Here is an 8,146-nt window from a genome sequence, read left to right on the forward strand (position 1 = left end):
ATCCACTCACAACAAGTATTAACACCAGCACAATAATACCCAATAGTAGCGAAAAAATCACATAATAAACCAGCAATTAGAAACAAGCTAACACACCAAGATTTTTAACATGGAAAATCTCCTCAATGAGAGAAGTAAAAACTATGAGTCATCAAGACTAGGATATAGCTTCACTATGATTAAAAATAGGGTACAATAGAGTCACAAATTACTGCACAAAACGTGCATACAACAAACCAAACAACCCAAGCTTCAAAGCTTACAAAACAAGAACAAGAAGATAAAAATACCACAAAAATAGAGCTGCTGTGCGTGGCCAATATCTCCAACTACAGACATTGAATCGAAAATCCGAATGGTGAAATCAAAGAACCAGATGTGTAGAACACACTGTCCAAATTTGAGCTCGATCCAACGGTTAACGAATCTGCAGCGACCAATTTACAGAGACAGCTTTGTGTATGTGCGAAAATAACTTTCTCTCTTCTCTTCTCTCTAGTGTTTGGTGTTCGCTTTCAAAATGACCTCTCTCACTCAACCCTAACTCACCTCAGCCACTCCAACTATTCATGGGTTTGGATACTAGCATTTGGGCTTTTTCTCCACATAGGAAGGGAGCCCAAAAACCCAACATATACTTTATTTTTGGGGACAAAATAACCACTAATATATTTACTAGTAATTATTAGTCATTAACCGTCTCGTTAAAAACTTTTAACAGCAGTTATATAATTATTAGTAAAAATCTTTTTAATAATTACAAAAGATATATAATTGTTATTATAACATATAATAATAATAATAACAAATATATAATTACTAAAAAAATCTAAGTTAAATAATACATATAATAATTATTATGTTATTTTTATTAAATATTTGCTATTAAAAATGATTTTTATTGTAGTATCACCCGTAAAAGTTGAGAATAAACCCAATCAAGGTATATGGGAAGTGGGAACCTCGGATGGAAGTTCAAAAGCTCCTCGCCTTGCCATGAATCTCAACAGACCTACAAAATGGAAATTGAACTACTAAGAAAATGATTGGAGTAAAACTACTAAGATATCAATAGGCGAACTTGAAGACCAGGGGCAGAAGCCAAAGCTACCACTCTAAATGGTGGAACCACCTCCCGCCCCGCTCCGGGGGAACCATTAGACATAAAAAAAAAAAAAAAGAGTTTAATTATTTTATTCGTTTTTATAGTTTTACTAAATTTTCAATTAGATTTTTATATATTTTTTTCTTTTCAATTGAATCTCCACACTACTTTTAATTTTGTATTTAGATCCTTTTCATATCAAAAACGTTAAAATTAATAGGATATTTATAAAAAAATACATGTGATCAAAGATCTAGCACAACTAGAAAATGGATTAATACAAACAGATTTACAGACGGATTTGGTGTTTATTACAGACGGATTTTTGGTTACCGACGAAATTACCGACGGATTTTGTCCCTCTATAAAAGCCTCGTCGGAAATTATTTACCGACGGATTTTTTTCCGTCGGAAAATTACAGACGGATTTTTACCCATTACCGACGGATTTTTCCTCTGTAAATTTTCTATCCATTTCCCAAAGGCGACGAACTTTCCGACGGATTTTCCGTCTGTAATTACAGACGGATTTTCCGACGGATTTTCCGTCTGTAATTATAGACGAATTTTCTGTCAGATTTTCCGTCAGTAATTACAGACGGATTTTCAGACGGATTTTCCGTCTGTAATTACAGACGGATTTTCCGACAGATTTTCCACCTGTAATTTGAACTTTGGAAAATCATCTCACACTCTGATTACAGACAGAAAATCCGTCTGTAAATCCGTCAGTAAGATAAAATATATTTTTTTATTTTTCTAATTACAAAATAAACTTATTTTCATACAAAATAAATATAAATTTAATACAAATTTTTATCTAATTTGTATTCAAATATTTATAATATTTCAAAAAATAAACAAATTCATTGTATTATCAAACTAAAAGAAAAATACTATAAACAAACAAGTCAATATAATTCAAAACATAAACAAAGTGTATTGATACATCAACTATAATTCAAAATATAAACTTTGTATTCAAAACATCTTTCTGAAATCCCATGTCCAGTAAATGATCAGCTTCATCGAGCACCCACACTTTCACACCCATCAGCCGAGTTGCAAAGCCAGCAGTATTCTCCACATGATCTCTAAGCCTTCCAGGTGTAGCAACAAGGATCTTTACTGTATAGCAAGTCTTGTCCCTCCAATTACAACCTGAACACCAATGGTAGGATGATACTTAAGCAATTCAGCAGCTTCTGTAGTCGCTTGACTTGCAAGCTCTCGAGTTGGACATATGACAATCACATGAATTGGTGGCCGCCTATAATCACGTTCAGTTGGTGGTGAATTTGCAACAACTTCAATTGATGGAAGCTGAAATAAAAAAAATGAAAAAATAAGTTTAGTCAAAATCACCATTCATCACTTACTACAGGTAGAATAAAGAAAACAAAGAAAAGAAGCCAATAATAAAAACTTAGTATTCACAACCAAAAAGTGAAACCCAATAAGTATATATTGAGTAGCTAGCTGTACAAGTGACAAGTCTACAACTTACATGAAAACATTTCACATCCATTGTTAGTAAAATTGCATCTACTGATATTCAAGTTCGAGAGGGCTGGAAGCTCTGGCAGAAAACAATCAATCACAATATTAACTTGTTGCTTGAATGGTTCATTAGTTAATCTTAAATCCAACAAAGAAAGTTCTCTAAAAACTAAAAAGTAACGTAAGTTGGTTCAACCTGAAACCTTCAATTTTTAAATGAATAAGAAGATACACCTAAAGCTCTTTGGCATAGATATTATCAAGATAAACTTATTCCTCCCCCCCTCCATACACACACACAAAATAAATAAATAAATAAATAAATAAGGTCTGTGAAGTGATTCAACCTGCAAGAGTATCCAAGCATGCAGCTGTTACAAAGTAGCCTTCCAAATTTAACAGAGCAAGATTTTGTAGCCCTGAAATAAGGCAAGAAAAGAAGATGAGCATGAAATTATGAAATTCATTTTCTCTTAAATTGTTAATCAGAAACACTCATACACAAGACATTTGGATGCCATTAACACAATATCAGTGCATTGTAGAAACAAAGATAGTGGCTATATGTTGGAACAGTTCTACAATGCAATGCCCAATACCTTTAAGAAAATGGATGCCAATATCTGTGACTTTACTAGAAAACGGTGACCATGCAGCCAAATGGATTCCTTTCTGCTTGCAAAATTCTCTGAGTTTCCCTTGTTGCTATGATGAGCTCATTTCCACCTAAAGTCAAAATTGAATATAGCCACATCATTATTGTCAAAATGAAAAAAAAAAAGAAATTATTCAATTTAAAATGGTGTGTTCTAATGTGTCTAAATTTTTAACTATTTGACACAAATAATCAAATATAAATGGTGGGCTCTACTCCTTTACCCCTCATCTTTTAAACAAATTAGACACAAATTTTATAGACACCATAAAATTTTTTATTTAAAATATGTATATTTATTTGATAAATTTAATCCCTTTTGGCAAGTGTTGCTATTGAATTTTCTTACTTGATTGACAACAGGAGGAATAGTTGCATTTTCTAAGAGCTGTGTGAGTTTTTTATGCCAAAGTTGCTTACACCAATGAATTTGGCTAAGCCTAATCTTTGACACTCTTCCATGGCTTCCCATGTTCCTTCTATGTCAAAGGGAAGCAAATCATCCTTTCCTATTTCAAGAACTCTATCAACTTCAGGTTTCAACCTCACTGGCATATGAATCAAGTAAAGGTCTAAATAGTCCAACCCAAGTTTCCTAATCAATTTGAAGAGCAACTATACATTGGTGAGATTATATACTATATGATATTTTTTTTTCTTTTTCAATTACTTTACATACTTGAGTGTGGTCTTGAGAGCTGGAAGGACAAGGTCATGGTGATCATTGTTGCACCAAAGTTTGGAAGTGATGAAGGCTTCATGGCGGCTGTTTATGATTCCAAGCTCTAAGGCCTTATCAGGCTACAAGCAAGCAGAAGGCAACAGACTAATTTGGCGAAAGATACATTCCCTCTGCATATTGATAATTCATTATTAGTGCAATTTGTATCTATACAAACTAATTTAATATAAAATTGTGTGGCATAACTATAATAATTCTGAAATTTCAAGGACTGTGTAAATATAATAAATAGAAAAAACCACATGTGCAACCCACATAGATATAGGAAAGGTATACCTGAGATTGAATAAATTCAATAATCTCTAGCAGCCTTGCTGATTGCTAAGAGTTAATCCCAGTAGAAGTTCTTTCTATTGTTGGTAGTCTGTTTAAAATTATTTCAAGATAAATCTACCAAAATAATGAACAAGAATAATAGTAAGTTGACCAGCATCTAGATATATTCAGCCCAGCATTATGCACGAAAGGGGAAAAGGAACTAAAATAAAATATGTTGAACCTTAGTTGTATATGAGCCATCCAATTCAAGCATTGAACCCACTACTGCCACTGCATCTTTATTAACACCTTTGATCTGAATATATATGGGCCAAGGATATCTTGTAGATGATCAACCTCAATTAGAATCTACATGACAAAATGGGACAAGAATTTTAATAGCAAGTTAAACTAATTAACAAAAATAAGCCTAGAGATGATCTTGACAAGTGAACATCCTTTTGTGCAATAATATAATGATATATCTTACTGCACAGAAGTACTCCGATCAGGAGAGTTTTACAACCAAAAAGATACCACTTATTAAATAATGAAAATAATAGCTTGAAAGATATACTTTACCACCGATAAGGAAATCAAGCAACCATTCGTAATACATGGAAACACTTAATTGGTCTCATCATATCCGATACACTTAATTCAAGACGTAGCCGATACACTTAATTGGTCTCATCATATCCGATACACTTAATTGATCCATTGTAAGCAAGAACAAGATTAACAGCCCCTTCACCCCTGTAAACCCAGTTAGCTGCATCTTCTTCCCTTACAGTTTGCTCCATCAGTTTTCACCTGAAAAAAAACTCTCATTTTTAGTTCAGGCATTTTATCAAACATCAAGAAGACACCCAATGAAAAGCTTCAAAAAAACCAAACTTGAGTTCAATTTGAAGAAGGAAACTTGTGAAAAAACAAAACGGTACCTCTAATTTATCATAGTCTGCATGTATTTAAGGACAAGGTATAATATATGTAGCTATAGTAATATAAGAATCTAATAAGCAAATAAAAACTTTAAGAAACTCATCAGTCATCATCACGATATATATACCTTTAATAGTTGAAATTGGTTCGATGGAGAGAGTTTCATAAAAAGGAAGTGAAGGGTAACACTCCATGTTTTGTATTGAAAACTCGTGTGCCCAACATTCCAGTGGTGGATATTTGTTACTGTTTCCCCTGAAATATAGATTGAACATAAATAAATGCAGCACAGTGGCAAATAATTCACCAAAAAAAAAGTATATATAGAGTGTTGTAACAATTTAATCTAATTAGATTACCTGGAATAATAGTAATAATCATAATCATATAAGAAAAATTGAATGGGAAGTGGGAAAGGATATTCATCTATTTGTTGAGGGTTGAAGAAGTAGTTGCAACAAGCCATGGAGATGATGATGATGAGTGATGAGGGAGAGAATTGATGAAGCGAGGGATATAGTAAGTGAGTGAGGGATACGAAGAGAAGTTGGCAATATATATACGGATAATGATGAAAAGAGACAAATCCATACACATTTATGGATGTGGAGATAATTACAACACAGCTCACATCAACACCTTACATGCATGTATTAAAACTAGCTGATTAGACACTTGTTAATTAGCAAACTCTTAGAATAATATCCATGTCTTAAAAGTACCATTTTTTCCCCTAATTACTTGATATAAATAGAACCAAACTTTATAGTTCCTATCCTCAATTACTGATAGAAAGCTTAATGATTGTATCCATTAAACACTTTTTTTCTTGTTAGTGACAACACAAGTAATACACAGCATTACACAAGCGTAAATGGAAGAAAGAAAGAAAGGAAAATTACATATGGCATCTTTTTCTGGCCAGCTAATTATCAAAGACTCCTTTCTCTTAGATTCCATAACTCCACAACTATTAGACCATAACTCCATAACTCCACAATTGCATCTAACCCTCCACAACTATTAGACCATTACTCCATACTAAATTATTTTGGTAACTCATAAGTGAAAATTTATATTCAAATAAGAGTAATAATAATGACACACACATTATATTTAAGAATTTTGTTAAAATTAATTTTTATATGTTAAAATATGCATTTACAAGTAAATAGTAAAGTATATTTAGATCATTTTACCTGCAAAAGAACCTTTTAATTTAGGAAGTAACTTATCCAATAGAACCATTTTACCTACAAAAAAAAATATTTAGAAACATTTGACAATGTCAAGTCATTAAATGATCAATCTACAAAGAACTTCCATTTCACCTGATATTTGGAACCATTCATCAAAAGTTTCAGCAGAGCTAAAAATTTCAGAGAGAAGAAAATTGAGAAGGGCCCAGAGTTCATGAAGATTGTTCTGCAATCACAAAATAAGAAACCACAGTAAATATCCAACTTTGTTAGATGATGCATGTTACGAGGGAAAGTGAACTAGAATAAGAGTTTTAAAAGTATGTCTTCAAGACTTGGGAGAGACAAGGAGGGCCAGCTTTACCTGGGAACTAAAAAAATTCAGTGTACCCTGGCATGCTCTGCAACATTCACAATCTCAATTACTATTAACATAATCTCATAATTAGCATTTTTATATTATATGACACTATCTCATTTTACAATTTACATTATACAATACATTTTTAAAGAACCTCACCTCCCAAAGAACATGTAAATTGTAAAGAAACATCTAGTTAGACACAAAAAACCTCACCTCCCATGTCGCTAGACCCTTCATGTAGCCAGGAAGACATTCAAACTCTGTTTCCAATATCTTTATAAGAGAGCTGGAAGGTTCAGGTGACTCTAAATTCTCCTTGTTTGCCTCTAAATTTAGTTTAAAAATAATACATAAAAAAAATCTCTTTTGCTGCAGATAAATCCAAATTGTCAACTTCATAGTTAGCTGCAGAATAGGTTTATTACTTAGTTCTAATTGCATAGCAGCATAAGTGAGGTACTTCATCACATGTCTTTTGCTCTTAAACACAAATTAGTTATACTCTCACACATGGAGACTCCTCTCATGTATATGTATCTCAAAAAGCAAATAGCTAACTGTTTGAGAAATATCAAATAATTTGGAATTTCCCTAAAAGGACAAGAAAAGAAATGGAGAAGGCAATAGTTATTTGTATCTAATCAAAGATCATGAAAATTTCAAGATATCATCTTATGTTCAGTTGAAAATATAGAGACAAAGATTAAGAAGATTGAAGCTGGCATAGCAAACATAATAGGGATAACATCAGATTGAGCAGTCATCTTTTATTTACCATATAAACTGAGGTCCGATCTGCGAGAGGGCGGTTTGCCATCCAGCTGCCCACATCTGTGGCCCCTCCACAACAATTGCAAATGGTGTGAGAATTACCAATGACAACATAGATAAACAAGCGTAGTAATTCATTCCGCTGACAGAATTTCCCTTCATTCCCTTCTTTGAAAAGATATTACGGAAAACAAATGCCAAATTTGATATCATAGCCCCCATAAAACCTGTAATAGAAAGGTCAAGAAATCCAAGTTAGAAGGGCGAAAAATTACTACTAGTCGGTAACTTATGAGAAATACATTCATGACAACATCCTCTAGAGGCATATGCACTCAAATATATAATAGCACATGTAAATTATGTTCATAGGAATACAAGAATACTATTAATCCCTTTCTTGGATATGTTAATAGGATAATCCTGCGATGTTTCCTTCTGGCCTGTGGATACCAAGTATGAGGGGAGCTAAAACAACCAAAAATCAATCATGAGGCTTCAGAACCATAAAATGATAAAATCAATATCAATGCCAGTGCAGCTTTTAACTTAATTATCAAATGATAAATAGCAATTAAGAATTTCAGTAACGAATACAAAAGAGCAT

General features: G+C 32.8%; 1 long non-coding RNA gene across 2 annotated transcripts; it reads right to left on the reverse strand.

Moving 5' to 3' along the window:
• Window positions 1–2,069: 2,069 nt before the first annotated feature.
• On the reverse strand, window positions 2,070–4,106 carry LOC112772136 (uncharacterized). 2 transcript variants are annotated; one of them, XR_003187386.3, is made up of 6 exons: window positions 3,940–4,106; window positions 3,610–3,769; window positions 3,205–3,331; window positions 2,953–3,024; window positions 2,613–2,684; window positions 2,070–2,428 (listed from the first exon to the last, which is right to left on the reverse strand). It is a non-coding gene; the product is annotated as an uncharacterized lncRNA (long non-coding RNA). The 2 variants fall into 2 exon arrangements; XR_011876206.1 differs by lacking the exons at window positions 2,070–2,428; window positions 2,613–2,684 and having other exon boundaries at window positions 2,936–3,024.
• Window positions 4,107–8,146: the final 4,040 nt, after the last annotated feature.

The sequence above is a fragment of the Arachis hypogaea genome, chromosome 18, assembly GCF_003086295.3.
Source record: "Arachis hypogaea cultivar Tifrunner chromosome 18, arahy.Tifrunner.gnm2.J5K5, whole genome shotgun sequence".
Classification (NCBI taxonomy): domain Eukaryota; kingdom Viridiplantae; phylum Streptophyta; class Magnoliopsida; order Fabales; family Fabaceae; genus Arachis; species Arachis hypogaea.